The sequence below is a fragment of the Euprymna scolopes genome, chromosome 10, assembly GCF_053919585.1.
Source record: "Euprymna scolopes isolate OS-2025 chromosome 10, ASM5391958v1, whole genome shotgun sequence".
NCBI classification, from domain to species: Eukaryota; Metazoa; Mollusca; class Cephalopoda; order Sepiida; family Sepiolidae; genus Euprymna; species Euprymna scolopes.
Window position 1 is genome coordinate 71,732,075 of NC_136491.1, and position 20,477 is coordinate 71,752,551.

At 31.7% G+C, this 20,477-nt stretch overlaps 1 protein-coding gene and 1 non-coding gene across 14 annotated transcripts in view; both read left to right on the forward strand.

Moving 5' to 3' along the window:
• The first annotated feature begins 1,220 nt into the window (after window positions 1–1,220).
• The window catches only part of LOC145286100 (calcium-activated potassium channel slowpoke-like), a 561,744-nt gene continuing 542,487 nt past the window's right edge, over window positions 1,221–20,477 (forward strand). For all 13 annotated transcript variants that reach the window (XM_080134779.1, XM_080134782.1, XM_080134785.1 and 10 more), the window contains exon 1: window positions 1,221–1,999. The gene's annotated coding sequence lies outside the window, so the exon portion shown is untranslated. The remainder of the gene's footprint in view (window positions 2,000–20,477) is intronic.
• LOC145286781 (U6 spliceosomal RNA) lies at window positions 16,633–16,735 on the forward strand. Its single transcript, XR_013869167.1, has one exon. It is a non-coding gene; the product is annotated as a U6 spliceosomal RNA (small nuclear RNA).

The window sequence follows — 20,477 nt, forward strand, 5'->3', positions numbered from 1 at the left end:
ATTTCTATTACCCAAGTCACTAATTTCATTCCTAGTAAACCCAAATTGCAGTCATTTTTTAAATTTTAATTTTAATTTAATTGTTTCCCTCCTTCCCCCTAGGTTATACTGAAGTAGATCTTTTATAGCTTATGGGTCTACGGGCGGGCGCGCGCGCACACACACACACACACACACACACACACACACACACACACACACACACACACACACAGTACAATAATATCAAGTCATTGAAGTACAACACGAGGTTGAAACATTAGCTATACAAATCAAATATGAATTGAACTTAGTAGAAATTAGTTTCTGACAACCAAAACGCTGACATTAAATTAAAAGTTAAAAGTACAAAATAAAAAAATATATATATATAATGCTGATTAACAAAGAAAACAGTGCCCCTAGTTTGGAGTTTGTCAACAAATAATAATGAATACTAATAAAAAATTAAGCAATATTGAATTAAAAATAAAAAATTACTATTAATACAAATAAATCTCCTAAATTTGTAGATTAACACCCTAAACATCCTCCTTCCCTTCCCTTCCCTTCCCTAATGAAATTTTATTTTTTTAGGCGATTACGCGTGAACACTCTGAAAAACTTAATTGAAAGAAGAAAAAACAAATAACAAAAAATATTTTAGAATTTAGAGTGGAAGGTCAGTTTCGTATATTAAATTTCTATATCTAAAGTGATCCCCATTCTAAGCTTTAACTACATTTTTGACCACGAATCCTAAGATTGACTAACAAATGAAAAAAAGGACGCTACTCCACCTAATAAATAAATAAATAAATAAATAAATAAATAAGGCGCACAGAATTTATCCCCATCTTTTTCATCAAATGGCTTCATGCCTGGTCTGGAGCGATTTCCATAAAAAAAGCAAAAAAAAAAAAAAAGCTAGAAATCAGCAATGGGTGGATTTTACGTTAAATTTATATGCCAAACTGAATCCCCATTCTAAATTCTAAATTATTATTTTAAAAAATTTTCTCCATTTTTTTTTTTTTTTTTTTGCTGCAGTGTATTCACACGAAATCGACTAAAAAAAAGTAGCATTTCATTGGGGGGGGGAGAGGAATGGCTTAACGGAAGGTGTTAATCTACAAATTTACCTGCTTTTGAATCCCTAAAAGTTACTTCTTTAAAAAGATTCTCTCTCTCTCTCTCTCTCTCTCTCTCTCTCTCTCTCTCTCTCTCTCTCTCTCTCTCCATGGGAATAGAACTAAAGTGGAGTTCTTTATTGCAAATGTACTAACTAACTACTACTGCTGGAAAGCCAGCTGCTCTCTATAGTGGGTATCGACCTGCCGCCGACGCCATCATCAACACACATCGACAACAGACTGCAACTCTCTCTCTCTCTCTCTCTCTCTCTCTCTCTCTCTCTCTCTCTCTCTCTCTCTTTCTCCCTCCCCTTTTTCGCTCGCTCGAGCGCGCGTGCGCTCTCTCTCTACATTTTCTTTATTTACACTGAACTGCTATTTATTTTAACACCAAAAAAGCATTATCAAGAAGAAAAAAGGAAAGTCCGTATTTTTTCTTCTTAATACTAAATAATTATAAAAAAAAAGAAAGAAAAAAATAACACATATCGATGGAAGACAAACGTAAAAGGAAGCCGAAGGATTATTATAGAACACTGATATTATTTTCGGATAATATACCGTTTGGGTTTGTTAGTGGAAGAAGCGACATTTTATCGTTCCAGGATCCGTCATGGACTTTCTTCTGACCATTATTTCTTTCCTGAATCAAACATAGCTGCCCTTGGTAGACGTTGATTCTTCCCCCCCCCCCGGATTGGATTTTAGAACGAAAGAAGAAAGTTGTCATCAGACCGTCATTTTTTTTTTTTTTTGCAACAGTTGGTGAGAGAGAAAGTCGCCGTCGACGTTCGTTTTACTCTTTTAAGAGATTCACGTAGTTTTCAGTTTAGTAGATGATGACGATGATGATGAAGGAAGAAGAAGAAGACGAGGACAGAAAAGAAGTAAGTAAGAAGATAAGATAAAGAAGGAAAAGGGGATTCTTGTATACACACCTCAGCATCTGACCCTTAAAATGATGCAGATCGTGTGTTGTAGGTACCAATGTTGTGTATGCGCATATGTTCTTATCTATCTATCTATCTATCTATCTATCTATCTATTTATTCGTCTGTATGTATATCTATTCATCTATTTGTCTGTCTGTATATCTATTTGTCTGTCTGTCTATCTAATTCATCTACTGTGTATCTATCTATCTATCTATCTATTCGTCTGTCTGTATATCTATTTATCTATTTGTTTGTCTGTCTATCTAATTCATCTACTTTGTGTATCTATCTATCTATGTATCTATTTTCTGCATGTTGTTATTTGTATTGTTGTTGTTGTAATGTACACACATGGCCGATTTAAGCGGTTTTAGTTGAAGCAACATTCACATCCGTTGCAAAAAGTAAATGGAATGACACCAAATCCCAACAGGTAGCACTGCAACTGCACTGAGGTGAATAAGACTACATATAGTCACAATAGACATAAAACACACACATGTAATATGAATGAATAAATAAATAAATAATCGAACTATAGTACTAGTTTTTGTACCACTGGAAGTAATTGAAACCACATACAAAGAATTGCACGATCAATTCATTGTTGTTGTTGTTGTTATTAGTATAATTATTATCATTATTTATTTATTTACTTTTAGAATTACATAAATGTCCTTTCTTGGCACCGCATGCAAATTAAAAATGCGCGCACGACACAAGTGTGCTATTTTACGTCAAAACAAAACAACAACACACACACACATATGCAAATATTTATTTGATACTAATATTTATATTAACTTTAAGTTTACAGTAGTATTATACTACTAGTATACAATCTGTAAACTGAAATTATTTTTGTATTTTTTCCCCGTGCATTGCATATGTGTATATATAAATGGAAAAATACATATTTTCATAAAATAAAACAAAATGAAACAATGGTAATTTTATAAAATCAGTATCGTCTCAAATCGAGTGGTTTATGGTATTTTCGAGTGCCTTAGACGTTTCCTAACCTTAACCCTAACCCTAAAAAAGAGAGAGAGAGAGAGAGAGAGAGAGAGAGAGAGAGAGAGAGAGAGGCAGGCAGATTCGGCTCGAGACAATAATGTTTCTATAAAATTGCCAAATAAATAACCAAACAAATAAATGAATAAAACAAAACACATTGAAAATGAAGATAAAATCTAAAATTATTTGTGTTTTGATCTCTCTCTCTCTCTCTCTCTCTCTCTCTCTCTCTCTCTCTCTCTCTCTCTCTACATTTAGGTGATATTGAAAATTGCGCGGAGATATTCTTTTGTAAATTAAAACAATTTATTATCTTTGACCAACCAATACAAAACTCTCCATTATATCCACCGAGACCCTTTCATTCCCGAAATGAAGTGCAGTCATTTATGTTTTGATGAAGAAAAACGCTTTCAACCTCCTCCCACATCATTTTTTATATACTGACTTACTTCTACATAGCTCTCTCTCTCTCTCTCTCTCTCTCTCTCTCTCTCTCTCTTAGAATTCTTTCATCGTCATCCTTTTTTTTCATATTCTTTATTTTACCTATGCACACGGCAACTGAGTCTTCATCGACACCACCACCATCGCTCATCCAACTAGCAACAACAGTAAACAACGTGCTCTGCTCAGCTTGAGCTTAGCTACAAGCCAAACATAATACGCCCAGCTTTTTTTGCTATCAAATTCCACCTTTTTACACCGGAATGAGAATTAACCTAGCACTTTCTTTTTTTGCTATTATTATTAGTATCATTATCCACTGCTAGAACTTCCAACGATGGACACGCGTGGAAAAAAAAAAAAAAAAAAAAAAAAAAAAACATGAAACGATTCCGTGTATATTCTCTTATGATAGCGAAGAAAACCGCAGCTGTTGATCGCTTCTAATTATCGACGTGGTTTCGTTTGTAGTTCGTTAGTTTTTTTAAAACTGACTTTTTTCTTTTTTATCATTGCATATATTTTTGCCTAATCTTTAAATAAATCATTTTATTATTCTATTTTTAAATTTGGATCGATGTTTGTAAACAAATAACCTAGAAACTCCAAATAGTAAACAGACACTGTTAAAAGTTCACGTCACGAGAAAGAATCGCTACCAATTTAGAAAGAACACAATCGAAACGATGAGACCGCATTTTCTCTTCACACTCAATTGAACTTTCCTTAAAACAAACCGTACATGCAGAACCGGGGCCGCATTATTGTCGACGTATTCTGGGTAAGTTGCGTAAACCGCCGGAAGGTACCGAAAAACGCCTAGCCAGTGAAATCATAGTAACCGACAATTAACAAATGGTATCTTTTATTTATCAAATTGTTAGGTGAAAGTACAAAATAGTTACTAACAAAAAAAAGTTCCCCCCTTTTCATGCTGAGAGTAACTTCTAATTAATAACATTATTTCAGTACGGTCCGTAAACTGCACACGTAACTTTTTTTTTCATTGAAATTGTGACACGATAACTGTTTTCAATTATTTATTTTTTTCTTAATTTCTAATTTTTTGTTAAAAAAAAAAAAGTGATCTGCTCGGCACGGCACCTTCCGACAGTTTACGTAATTTACCCTGAATATGCTGACGATGACGCAGTATCTATTCTGCATAAGAATCAAACAAACAAAACGATAAATAATAAACATTCTACCGCGATTATGTACGGTAAAAATTTAAGGGTACTTAGGCAGAATATGAACCGTGCTATTTTTTCCTTATCTTTGTTTAGTAATTTGTTAGATGTAAATGCAGAATATTTACAAAAACGCTCTCCATCTAGCATGTTAAGAATTGGTTTCAAAATAATAACGTTATTTCAGTGTGGTCCGTATTCTTCGTAAGTACTAATATTTAGCATTTAGAAGTAAAATATTTATAGTTTGAAAAAATCCTGGCCAATGCCAGAAGAACATTAACAAATTTTCAAAGTATGTACTAAAACCATGCAAAGTTTACACAAAATAGCTCTTCTTTCTCAGTGATGATTTTAACAGACTTTCGGAGTTGGTAGGTATAAGGTCCGATTCAGACTCTTATGATTCTAAAAGTTCCGATTCCGACTCCTAGAATCAAATATATATATATATATATATATATATATATATATATATATATATATATATATATATATATAAAAGTGAACGTGTCTGTCTGTCTGCCTGTCTGTCTGTGTACATTTCCCTACGCAATAACTCTGTCAATTTTTAGTCTATAGACTCGAAATTTGAAATACCGGGTACTGAGATTTGGGAAAATCGATGTGACGGGTGTCAGCCAGAAATTTGGCTGTTAAGGGGTCAAATTTCAACGATTCGACCTTTAAGAACTCTACCAAACTCCTCCGACAATTTTGGGTCTACACACTTGAAATTTTAGATATAGGTTCCTTGAACCTGGATCTAACTTAATAAAGTGATTTGAGCCCGAAACTATAAATTTTAAGGGGTCATAATAGGCGTCAAAGTTTTAAAAAATTAACCATTTTTTGGGGTTTTTTTTTGCTTTTTTTGCACAGCATACACCTCCAAACACCCGAGCAACGCCCGGCACCCCTGCTAGTATATATATATATATATATATATATATATACACTTGTGCCCGATATTATTCATACCCCTCGGAACTTTTGAGATTTCTATAAGAATATTGCTCAAACCAGAAGGTAGACAATATTAAAGGGATGTCAAACAATAAATCAAGCATCATCATTTAATTTAAACTCAACAAATAAATAAATTATGCAAGTTTGAAACATTATACAAAGAAAAACAATAATGGCACTAGTTCAAAATTATTCATACCTCTCTTACTAATAGTCAATAGCATGCCCTTTATTCTTAATAACTGCCTGTAACCGTTTTGGATATTTATCAATAAGGTTTTTACAAGCATCAACACTGATTTTTGACCATTCTTCAATGCAGTAGTTCTCCAAATCCCTCAAATTTCAAGGTTTCCGCTTTTTAACCTCAGTTTTCAATATGTGCCAGAGGTTTTCGATAGGGTTCAGATCGGGACTCTGGCTAGGCCATTCAAAAACATTAATTTGATTATCCTCAAACCATTTCTTGACTATTTTGGCAGTATGCTTTGGATCATTATCCTGTTGAAGGACCCAGTTTGGTCCTAAATGGAGCTTCTCCGCATTTTGTCTAATGTTTTTCTGGAGTATCTCCAAATATTGCTCCTTCTACATGGTTCCATCTATCTTGACCAAACTACCTGGACCACTAGCCGAAAAGGAGCCCCAAAATATTAAGCTACCACCATCATGTTTCACCGTGGGTATGGTGTTCTTTGGGTTGTAAGCTTCTCCTTTCTTCCTCCAAACGTAAGAAGCATCCATATGGCCAAACAATTCAATTTTTGTTTCGTCAGTCCACAAAATACTTGAGAAAACGGACTCTGGAGAATTCACATGGGTCCTAGCAAACTTTAGACGTGCTGCAAGGTGTTTTCCGGTGTGCAATGGAGTCCTTCTTGGTCTTCTTCCTTTCAGACCATTTTCATGCAGAGTCCTTTGCAATGTTTGCCTTGATATTTTTATGCCAGAAGACTCCAGATTTTCTACAATGCCCTTAGTAGTGGTGATTGGATTTGCATTAACACTTCTTACAATATTCCTGGTGGCTCTAGCAGACAGTTTCCTTTTCCTTCCTCTACCAATCAAGTTGTTTGTTGTGTGGTGGCTCTGGAATTCTTTGATGATGCTCTGTACTGTTGCTGTAGGGACCTCAAATTTCTTGGAAATTGACTTGTAACCTAAACCATCCTTATGTGAATTCACAATTTTAGTCCTAAGATCATTACTAAGCTCTTTTTTCTTCCCCATTCTAATCATTTTTATTCTTTTATTGGTTTTCAGTTGATATCATTTTAATTTCTGAAAAATGCAAAAAACGAAATGAAATTAATCAAAGGTTGTATAAAAGCATTCAAAATAAGAATCAAACAGGAAACAAACAGTCAGAAACTCGATTAATACTGAAAAAATAAGGGGGTATGATTATTTTTGAACATTGCAGATTTTATAAATAGCTGTATATTTCTTTTATTACAAGTATCCCGAGATTTTAAAATGACGAAAATGATCAGAAGAGGTTTATTAAGAATATGTATCAATATGGACGTAAACAATAAATTCTTACAAAGTTACACCTAATAAACTCAATTTTCAAGGGGGGGGGGTATGAATAATTTCGGGCACAAGTGTATATATAGGGTTTGTATTACTGTACACATAGATTCGAAAACGTTGTCAAAAAACAAATATATAACAAATAAATGTTATCAAAGGCAAGACAAGTTACTTTTCTACCAAACTGGATATAATTTTCGTGTTTTTATTCAATTTAACATGTTTATTCAGCTCGAAAAGCATACAGTGTTTACCGATGTATTGGAAAATTCAAGATGGCGGCCGATTCTCTCTTTAACACGGTAATAAACTAGACAAAATACTATTAAAAACCACCGAATATATGTCAAGTTATGTCACGGTAACATATATTGAGCGAATTTCTAACAGTATTTTGTTTAGTTTATTATTTATTACACCTTTTTCCAAACTTACCGTGTTAAAGAGAGAATCGGCCGTCATCTTGAATTTTCCAATACATCGCTAAACACTGTATGGTTTTCGAGCTGAATACACATGTTACATTGAATAAAAACACGAAAATTATATCCAGTTTGGTAGAAAAGTAACTTATCTTGCCTTTGATAACATTTATTTGTTATATATTTGTTTTTTGACAACTTTTTCGAATCTATGTGTACAGTAATACAAACCCATATATATATATATATATCTTACTTCGACACCCCATTTTAAAATGTTTCCATATTCAAGCAATCTGTTGATTCTTCAAAGATTAAAAACCCAATTCCGACTGGCATTCACACGAGTCCGACTTTTTTAAAATCTCCGCCTTCGCAACTCCGGATTAGTACAACAGTTGAAAAAAAAAAAAAAAAGCCAACAAACGCGTGATTTAAAATAACACTTTCTCAAATGATGAACATATAAAAATCTACAGCATTAAGCACGGGACATATTATCGTTAAATGGTACTACTAATGGGGAAATGCAGAGGGTGTTATTCTAATTCAAAAACTATCCTTATCATTTTATCGCAGCCTCTTCTCTATAATTATTATCTCTGTTGCTGTAGGGATCTATCTTTTCTTCTCTACAATTATAAAGTTGAGATATTTGTTGCACAGAGAGTGACATTAAAACGCCAACCCTATTTTCACGATGATGATGATGATGATGATGATAATAATAATAATAATAATAATAATAATAATAATAATAATAATAATAATATTTCCCTACTAAACTCCTGTATCAGTTTTTGGTCTACAGATATGAAGCTTAATATATAGGGTATATACAGGGTATGCGAAACTTTATATTTATATTTGTTTTTTAGCCGGGGAAAATCGGTGCAAGAGTGTGAAAATTAAAGAAATGGAATTTGTCAGGTGAAGTCGAATGATGGCATTACGAATATACATGCGTAACGTAATAGCTATTAGTTCATGTTTTAATTTTTAGCCTTGCAACAAAAATACCTTCATAGCTCAGGTATTAACGTAAAAGGAAAAAGTAAATCGTGAGCTAAACGTTTTGGTTTCGATTCTCAGTGGTGGCGCACAAGTCTTTTTTTCCTTTTTTTTTCTTCACTTTTTAAATCATTACTATATATTGAATCCAATATAATATAATAATAAATACAAAATCTGCATTAATCAAAATATATTTAAGTGTATTTTAATGAGGAAGTAAAATTAAGTTTACAAGCGAAAATCTTCAATAAACTTAAAGTGAATATAAATATTAATATTTATGTTATAATCCCAACTAAATAAAAAAGCTCAATACAACCAAAATAGGAAATAGAGCTTATCATAGAAGAACACAATTATATTTTACATGAATTTCTAGTTTCACAGGATACTCAAATAAGAAATATTAAGATTTCCTTAATCCGCTGAGTTTCAAAGAAATGCGTTTTCTCATCAGAGGAAAGATATTAGCAAATGAATATTATAGCGAAGCTATGGATTTGCTTGTGCTGGCATAAATTGAAAGTGCATTATATGAAATATAATCATATATGCAAAAAAAAAAGAAGTTTTAATGCAAAGAGTTCATGAAATGGGGAAAAAGAAATGAAAAAAAAAAAAAGAAAAATTAAAAATTAAAGATAAAAATTCAGATGAAAGGACATGGATTTCCTAGGTATTTTCAAGGCGAAATGACCATAAGAGTCAATATTCTCATAAGAAGTCGGATTTGTAATGTTGACAAATAGATCCAAATTAACAATCCCAAATGTGCACAATCCAAGTCTGTAGAAAGATCCCGTTTGTAAGCAGTTGAGAAAGAAAGATTATTTTGAATCGCTAAAGATTTTCTCACTTAGGGATAATGCAACTAGTTAAGATAAGATGTTATCAAAGATAATATAGAACAATATAGACTAAAAAGGATATTTAACGTATGTGGACTACACGTTGAATATCCTTTTTAAATATCGTTTTTTATTCCATATTGTTCTATATTATCTTTAACATTATAACTCCCATTCTATGAAGTTTTCAAACTATGTGCCAACCAGCAAAATTATAGCTAGTCTATAGTCATGAATTTTATTTTCCTCTGAGGATAAGAGCCATTCTTTGAAACTCCATGGAATAATGAAAGATTTTTTAATCTGTATCCCTTGTTTTGAATAATAATTTTTGCAAATTCTAATTTGCAAAATTTTACCTTTCTTCTCATACAGATGCTCTATCTCAAATATTGAGCATTTTCATCTGGTTAGGATTGTCTTTTGAATATTAGTATTAATACTTATATGCCCTTTTTAAGTTTCCAAAATTCTTCAATTTGTAAATTTGAATTTCTGAAATATATACACGCATCCTACCTTGATAAAGGAATGCTCAATATTATAAATAAATTAATATAAGATAAAATAAAAATGATGAAAAAAAAAAAATTTACATTATTTATTTATTCATCAAAAATTGCAAAACAAGCAATATAACAAAATATTTTTTTATTACATGGAGTTTTAAAATATAAGGTTTTTTAATTCTGAGAAAATAACTAGGAACAAAAATCTAAATATGATGCAATAGTAAAATCAGATCACTGGATAGGTTGATAAATGAACTAAATAAAATAAGGAATTGTAATTTATTTAATCATTTAATTTATTAATCGGATTTGCTATTTGACTATATTTGATTTCATGAACTACATTTTCAATGTTCTTGTACAATTTTAAATCACTTTTCCAAACATTGCAATTTTCAAAGTTTTCAATATTATGCTAACTAGCAATTCTATATATATATATATATATTTTTTCATTTAATTACATTATTTTGTCCTATATGTGTGTGTGTGTGTGTGTGTGTGTGTGTGTGTGTGTCTATATATATATATGTATATATATGTGTGTGTATATATATATATATATATATATATATATATATATATAGTAATTTATAAAATATATATGCCGATTAAGCTACACTGAATATTCTGCGTTTCATCCACTATAGGATTCGTCAGGCTTATGCGCGAATTCTGTGGTTGCTTCTTGTTTTTATATATGTTGAGGATAAAAAACAAGAAGCAACCACAGAATTTGTGCATAAGCCTGACGAATCCTATAAAGGATGAAACGCAGAATATTCAGTGTAGCTTAATCGCCATATATATTTTATAAATTACTAACTAGCTCTACCTATGTATTGAGCACTTTTGAAGTAAATACTTAAAGTTTACGCATAAATCTATACTTTCGTATATTAAATTTATGTGAGTAAATGAAGTAGTTATATATATATATATATATATATATATATATATATATATATATATATATATATATATATATATACTAGCATTTCAGCCCGGCGTTGCCCAGGTATGTAGAGGTGTATGTTGAGCAAAAAAAAAAAAAAAGCGGTCAATTTTTTAAACTTTTGACCCCTATTATGACCTCTTAAAATTTATTATTTTGGGCTCAAATCAAGTTATTAAGTTAGATCCATATCCAAAGAACCTATATCTAAAATTTCAAGTGTTTAGACCCAAAATTCTCGGAGGAGTTTGGTAGAGTTCTCAAAGGTCAAATCGTTGAACTTTGACCCCTTAATCGCCAAATTTCTGGCCAAAAACCGATCACATCGATTTTCCCAAATCTCAGTACCCTGTATATCAAATTTTGAGTCTGTAAGCTAAAAATTGACAGAGGTATTGCGTCGGGGAAATGTACACAGACACATAGACAGACACGTTCACTTTATATATATATATATATATATATATATATATATATATATTATAAGCTCTATTTCCTATTTGGTTTTATCGAGCTTTTACATCTAGCTGAGATAATTTTATAAATATTAATTCTTTAATATTTATAATATACTTTAATTTTACCATCTTGGATCATTTTGGTAAATTTAATTGTAATTTTTATTTTATAAATATATATATATATATATATATATATATATATATATATATATATATATATATATACGTGTTTTCTTTTCAGCATTTTATTTTGTCTCATATATATATATATATTGAATTATGTAGTGATATTTGCCTTCAAGGTCGCATATTAAGGGGGTCATTTATCACTTAGAGCCTATTTTTGACATATTTTTTATAGCCATAAAATGTTTCAATCGTAGGCATATGTTTTCCTAGTTTTGCATATGAATTACAAAATATCTGATATTTCCCCCTAAATCTCTGGCTTTAATAGAGGGGAAACTAAAACTTGCCGCTATGGTTTTAAATGATCTGAAATAACAGCAAGAGAAGACTTGATTCCAAATATGTCTCATATGTTATATCTCCCCACTTTTGGACATAGGGTGCGATTATGAATATCTCCAGTATCAAATAATCCTTATACACTGAAATTTACTTCATGTATGAAAACCAAAGAGGGGAAGTATAACGTATGAGAAATATTTGGAATCAAGTTTCCCCTTTGCCGTTATTTCAGATCATTTGAAGCAATAGCAGCAAGTTTTAGTTTCCTCTCACTCAGAGTCAGAGGTTTTGGGGAAATATCAGATATTTTGTAATTCATATGCAAAACTAGGGAAATAAATGCCTATGATTGAAACATTTTATGGCTGTAAAAAAATGCCAAAAATAGGCTCTGGATGATGGATGATCCCTTTTATGTGTGACCTTAATGGCAAATGTCACATAGCCCACTACACAATTTAGGTCATTACTTTTTCAATGAGCCTTCATTTGTTAAATTTTGATCAAGAAAGTCACTGAGATTTGGAACTTATAAAATTGCCACATAAGGTGGTATATATATATATATATATATTTGCAGGCTTCTTGAAGATTATATTACTATTTTATGGTTAAAATTATATGACAATTGGTAAAAAAGAACCTATATTTTCAAACAAATAAAATATGTCCAAATTTGCATACATCTGTATATATAGTGTCCTGTCAAGCCAGCTTCAGTTTTGCCGCTTTAGTTGTTTCCTCTGTGTCTTTGCCAGGCCACTGATATTGATATATCTATACTGTTAGCCAAATTGAATATTGAAATGCTCATATATTTGGTTCTATGGGACGAAACTACATGGAAATTTGCAGACTTTTTAGAGATTATAATACTATTCTATGGTTAAAATTTTACAATTGATAAACAAGAACCTATATTTTCAAACTAATAAAATATGGCCAAATTTCATAAACATTTAGGAACAAGCCTTAAACTTGAGGAAGACTATATAGGGGTGATGCTCTATTTCCAATAAGACAAACTAATAAAATATATGAAAAAAAAACCTAAGAAAAATTATACAAGAACTATGAATATCAATCAAAAAGTTAATTTTTTAGATGTATCCCTTAAATTATCTAGCAATACTTTGGAACCCTATCACCAAACTGTAAAATCTACATAGAAACTCAAACCACTCTAAATCAATTATTAACTCCATTGTATCTAATATCTCTTTAAAAAATCTCTAGAGTTAACTCCATTGTATCTAATATCTCTTAAAAATCTCTAGAATTGTCTAATAGGCAAATATTTGATGAGAACTTTGAATTTTACATGGAAAAATCCGGGGTATGATAAAAAATAATTGATTTTACAATAACATAGAATACCCTAATCTCAATAAAAACAAAAGCAAGATGAGGCTGAATATAATAAATTATGATTATTGAAAATCCTTAGTGTAAAATAAACAATAGTACTAACAGAATGTATAATAGAAACAATCAACAGAATAAGCTCTCCCAACAGTGTAAGGTAAGGAAAGATAATAACAAACAAAATGAACTAGGGAATAAGTCTAATAAAAATAGAAAGTGTAAAATTATTTGGTTCAATCCACCATTTAGTAAAAATATTTGCGTATTTAAAATTATAGAAGACAACTTCAAGCTCTGTACAAGTATAGTAAAGATTTTAACAAAAATACATTTAGACTCTTTTTTTAAGTATCTAATTTAGAACAACATACAATAAGACCTAATACAAGTGAAATCAATAACGCTCAAAAAATTAATAACACTAATACTCTTAGTACTAGATGTAATTTATACAGAAATTTCTGTCTGTTAAAAAATTCCTGCATGCAGGATAATATTATACATAAGTGTATAAGTGATCAAAATAAAGCAATATAAATGACAATATTTCCACCAATAATAATAATAATAATAATAATAATAATAATAATAATAATAATAACTAGCGGGACCTGTGAAAATTCCACAGTGGACTCTTTCATATGTAATTGATGTTGGCATTTTGTGGATGTTTAACATGAATGGAGATGCCCAGATATTATTGTAGTTCTTTTGTTAAAACTGCAAAAGTATTTATCTAAGCTAGCAGGGGCGCACGGCATAGCCCGGTCGTAAAATATGCTTAAATATGATATTCAAATTTATGCAGATTTCGTATATATTATTATAGAATCAATTTTCTATCGATTCTTATATATTATAAAGTTGTGATCTCAAATATAAAAAAAATATTCCATAATACTTGAGTGCATCCGCTTAAATCAAAATCGAAAACAAAACTTATGACTATATATATATATATATATATATATATATATATATATATATATATATATATATATATATATATATACGTTTTATTTTTTATTACCCTATCTTTCTGTTAAGTTACATTATTGTTTCCGCTACTCGCTACTTGTAACTTAACAGAAAGATACGGTAATAAAAAAATAAAACGCATATTTGCTCTACAATAGTATTGAGCACTTTCTTCAGTTTTTATTAATTACCATCTCCACTATATATATATATATATATATATATATATATATATATATATAAATTGAGTTACTTCAGCTATAATCGGAACCGACACCAAAACTTATTTACTGCATGAAATGGAAGGCCATCATAATTAAACGACAGTTACTCAGAAAAAAAATATGTAAGCGTGACACACAAAATAACACACACGTTATCGTATTAATATATAAATAATAATAATAATAGTGATAATAATAATAAAAATAATGATGATGATGATGAAGAAGAAGAAGAAACAAATGATAAGGAAAATCTGGGTAGTGTTTTGTTTATATCCATTAGAGGCATTGGGTGAAATTTGAAAATAAAATAAGATACGTATTGAACATGTTTGGAGCCAAATAACCGCAACGTTTATTTTATAAAAAAAATTTCACGTTGCAGTTATTTGGCTCCAAACGTGTTCAATACGTATCTTATTTTATTTTCAAATGATATTAACAGGATTAACATTGCAAACTTACATAATATTAGAACCGCCTTATTGAAGGCTATACCAGATTTTATTAAAGCAAAAATCTATAAAAATAAGTATACATTCAATATACTTATTTCATTGTCTAGTCATATATGGGATCCTAGAAAAACATATTCTATAAAGCATTAGCTGGCTCATAGTTAAAGGCTATAGCTTATAGGCCTTTAGATAGATTTTGAAGATTATGCTTGGAAAAATCGTTATCCATTATTTAATTAGTAATCTTTTTAGGCGTAGGAGTTAGTTAATCGGGGAATATCGGCAAGACTGTCCAGACAATTTTCAAGAGGCCAGAGTGCCTCAGTTCTGCAATGCTGGCTTATTCTCTCCACCTTGAGCTACATCTTCCTGTAATGGGGAAAAAGTGACTACCGTACAGTCCAAGAAAAACTTCAGACATGATACATACTAGTCAAGGATTTGTTTTAGGCAGTTTAACAGAAATTGGGCCACAGATAAAAAGCCACCAAAATGGTCCAGTCTCTGTTGGACTGATTGTCGAGAACAGATCTCTGACTGGTATGTATCATGCCTGAAATTTTTCTTTGACTGAACAATCAGTCAGAAAGCAGCCACGGTCAGACGGAGTGTGAATTTTTATACAATCTACAATCAAAATCCAAAGATTTACTAGTTTGCATATTAATTTGCAAAAGAACGTCTCATTAATTAAATATTTGCTTTTATCATTTCTTATTCAATGGGTGTTTTCATTTTACTATAAACTACACTTCCATTCACGAATATTTTCTATATTGTGAATAAATGCTTAGCATTTTGGGTTGAAAGAGTTTTTCCATCAATTTACTTCTGTGGATTGTGATTCTTTTGTTTCCTAAATTTTGCTGAGCAACGCCGAGACACAGGTCTTGCTAGTGCGTTTTTGAAGAGAATGGCTTTATCAACTCAAGAATTACAAGCATTGCTGCATTAGAAAGAGAGCTGAGATGAATGCCACGGCTGAGTAGGTCGAGCATTGTGCTGGATGCCATAACCAAAAGTATGCGTTGATATAACCAAAAGAAACAGAATCTGTTGGAGGAGGAAGAGGGAGTATAAAAATAATAGGTAAACGTTCATATTAGATGATGATTAAGTTTTTTAAAAAACGTGATATAAAATTGGATATTTAAAAAAATATGACATACTAAACGTATTGGAGTTAAAATCAATTTATGTATGAAATCTGAAGAAACCATATGTAAAAAGAGTAAATATTTTAGTATTACCAGCTTATTTTCTAGATTAAATATTTGATTGGATTGAGGTTACTCATTAAAAGCCGGAATAAGGAGTACCTTTGATGAAAAGAAGTAAGATTTATATAAAAAAATAATTTCAATTAAAATATTTATAAGAATAATATTGTGAAACAGATATTTTTATAAATATTTCCATTTCATAAATAAATTATTTTTATAACTCACTAAAAGACTTTACTTTTCATTGCACCTCGTTTCCATTCCACTTTTTTGTATTAATCATGCTGTCAGCCAATAAAATAGACGGTCTTGATTATAGGGTGCTTTCTTCTCCCTATTAATACGTAATACTTAATCGATTTTTCACTTCAATGCATTCAGCGTGTCATACAAAAATAGATCTTTTTGAAAAAATCTAACCGTTATGTAATCTTCACGTTTACATCATCATCATCATCATCATCATCATCATCATCATCATCATCATCATCATACATGCTTCGGCAGTACATATACTAAAATTGGAACGATACAGAGAAGATTAGCATGGCTCCTGCGCAAGGATGACACGCAAATTCGTGAAGCGTTCCATATTTTTACAAGACAATATAACGAATAAGCGTTACAAGAAATGAAGAACACTGAAACTGCATATTTACAAGTTCTACACCCCCCATCATGCATTCCCCCCACCAAAAAAAAAATGATACCAAAGGGCCGAGAAGGGTCAATAAGGACTGAAAGACCGAGGAGCGAGCGCCAACCAGATCTCGGCTGGACAAGCGCAAAGAGAACTGGGACCTTGGGGAGGCTGAGTGCCACTCAAATTCCAGTATAAACCAATGGCCACTACCAGCGAGAAATCAATGGTAAGCGGCTGTTGCGATGATGCAAATTCATTTGCAAATGCTATCGAAGGAGGTGGAGAGGGCTGGACGTCTGGGGAGACTTGTTGTCACTCAGCTTCCAGAGAATACCACAGGTTTCCAATCAGATCGTTTGTTGACTTGTGTGAAAGCTCCATGTGAGGCAATAATAATAAAAAAAAAAAAAAAAAGTTGTAAAAAAATATCAGGAGAAGGAGAAAAAAAAACATGCTGTTTTTTTTTTTTTTTTTTTTTTTCGTATACTCAGTTGTACCTATATTGCATTAGTTCACTTTCGGCACTAAATTAAAATATCTGTATAAATAAAACAGTGGATGTGTCTGTCTGTGTAAATATTTAACAGCTAAACCCTTAAACTACTGGTCACGCAATGCTGAAATTAACAGGAAATAGTACTCACATCAAGGATGATTTATAACGAGTAAAATCTTTGTTTGGATGAATGTACAGACTTATATCAGCAAGTTGAAACGCAAACTGTTCATCGCAACTTGTCGACATATTTTTTACTCCTTTCTGCGCATGCTCAAATTCAATTCATTTCTTTAAATCGTTTAATATTAACTCTTTTTATCTATCCTATTTCTAAATGGAACAATGGATATGTGTGTGTGTGTGTGTGTGTGTGTGCCCCCTCCCCCCGATAAACCCTTACACTGCTTATCACACAACACTGAAATTAACAAGAAATAGCAATCATACACCAAGGATTTGAGTAAAATCTTTGTTTGGATTGTTGAATAACGCGCGTACAAAAAAAGTTGAAACGCAATTTGTTCATTTCAACTAGCCGACATACTTTTACTCCTTTCTGTGCATGCCCAAATACAATTCATTTCTTCAAGTCGTTTAATACTAAATTACCGATCTCCTGATAGCTGCATAGGTAGGAGACGCGGCGGGAGTGTCAATGTTTTGATTTCAATTCTAGCTGATGGCACTTAAGACATTTTTTTCAAACTATTGAAATCACTACTATATATTAGATGCCCCCCGCCCCCCGCCCCCGCTAGTTTAAAAATAAAATCATATACCTACGCCCATTTCACGATTGGAATGAAATGCATTCTGACATATCATTTCACATTACTTGTTGAAGTAACGAGAACTCGTCTAACTACAATCACTATCAATAATTTAATATTTTTTCTATGTGCCTAGAACTAAACCAAATTTCCATGAGCAAAGTTTGGTACTTATCCAGTTTACGACCTAATCTCAGACTTCACATCTGCAATTTCTAGCAGATTATGTAACTAGCTGGAAGATGCTGTAATGAAGACTGCCAGACGAAAAATTAAAAATCCCCCCTTCCCCCATGTCTCCCCTTCCCCATGTCTCCACTTCCCCTATGTTTAGAATGGCTTTCTATTTAGATTTAGATAGTATTTGTGTGATAAGCAGTGTAAGAGTTTATCGATTGAATATTTACACACACACACACACACACACACACACACACACACACACACACACACACATACATATATATATATATATATATATATATATATATATATATATATATATATATATTGTTCCATTTATAAACAGTATAGATAAAAAGAGTTAATATTAAACGATTTAAAGAAATGAATTGAATTTGAGCATGCGCAGACAGGAGTAAAAATATATGTCGGCAAGTTGCGATGAACAGTTTGCGTTTCTATTTAGAAAGCCATTCTTAACATGAGAAAAGAGGGAGATTTCATTTTGACATAGTGTGTTCAAAGTCATTTTTTCTTGGTTTGATGAATTTCATGCTTTCGTTGAACCTTGTCTTGTGACAGCTGATTGGCTAATTGCTTCGGCATTTTCCGGTAATGTAACCTACTTGAAGATGTCAATGTGAAGTTGGCGGAGATTGGGTTGTAAACTGGATAAGCAACAAAGTTTGTTTGCTAGAACAGCCAATCTGTGGAATACAATACCACTGGCTACAACATTGTCGGTTTCAAGTTTAATGTAAACAAATTCTTACTAGACCATCCTCTTAAATAATCATTTCTGACCCGTTTACAATCATTGTTACTAATTCCCTCTCCACCTGTAAAACTCAATTAAACCTTATCCTCGAGTGACCTTTGGGCATTAATAAGTGACGACACATTTGTGAAAAAAAAAAAGAAAAGAAAAAAAAAGGTTCTCCAGTAGCACATGTGATAATTTTATAGCGAGACAGACAATTATACATCCTTTTCTTTTCTAGACACCGGAAATGAGTGAGAAAATTAAAAAAAAAAAATTTTTTTTTGAAAGAAAATGTTTACTTATTTATTTATTTTTTTTAACAATTATTATTTTATAAGAAAAAAAAAACTGTATGTGCACTTACCACTTATAAAGCCTAATCGCGGTTGGGCGTTGGTTACTTTTTTATTTAATTATTTTATTTTTACGCAAAAAGATAAAGAAAAAGCATATATAAATATATATAATTAGAAAGTTCAAATTTATTCATAAAATGAACATCGAACTAATATTTTTTTTGAAAGACACGAATACTACGTAGAGCTTAATAAATATAAATGTTTATGATAAACATTTATATTTTATAAATGTTTATCATAAACATTTATATATATATATATATATATATATATATATATATATATATATATATATATATATGTCATCCACATACAGTACTGTTTCGCTGTATCACAGCGTATCAATACGGCTAGACTCGCACCCATCCCTAGCCAGGGATGGAACCGACAATCATCTAGTTGATAGTTGGCAGTTCTATCCTCCGGCCGATGGGATCGGACGGTGCGCATAAACGACCTCATCATACATTCATTTACATAGGCATTTACCCACCGTTTTTAGTGTTCGATTTGCTTATTGAAGGTATGTTTTATGTATCGATTTTTCAGTATTTACTTTAAAAGTACTAAATTCATGAAAATATGTATGGCAATTATTCTACACAAATTTTTCCGCGTTTCATCCCGGCAAGGACTCGTTATTTTAGCCTGACAGGTCTTTACAGTGATGAATCGCGGAAAATTCTCTGACTTAATTGCCATTGTCACTCTCTCTCTCTCTCTCTCTCTCTCTCTCTCTCTCTCTCTCTCTCTCTCTCTCTCTCCCACGCACACGCACACACGCACACGCACACACACACACACACACACACACACACACACACACACACACACACACACATATATATGACAGCGAGGGAAAGAGAGAAAAGGGAAATGCGTAGCAAAAGTAGAAAGCTAGATAGGTAGGTAGATATACAGGCAAAGACGGAGAGGGGGTAGCGGGGAAAGATTATATACGCAGGTATTTACAAAAAAGAGAGAGGGGGAGGGGCGTTAAAGAATTGTCACTCTGCCTCCCCTTCGTCTAAAATAGATGATCACAGAAAAGAGAAAAGAGAAAAAAGAGGAGCATCTTGAAGGTGTCGTCGTTCTCACCTCCGTTCGCCAACTTTTTTCAGCT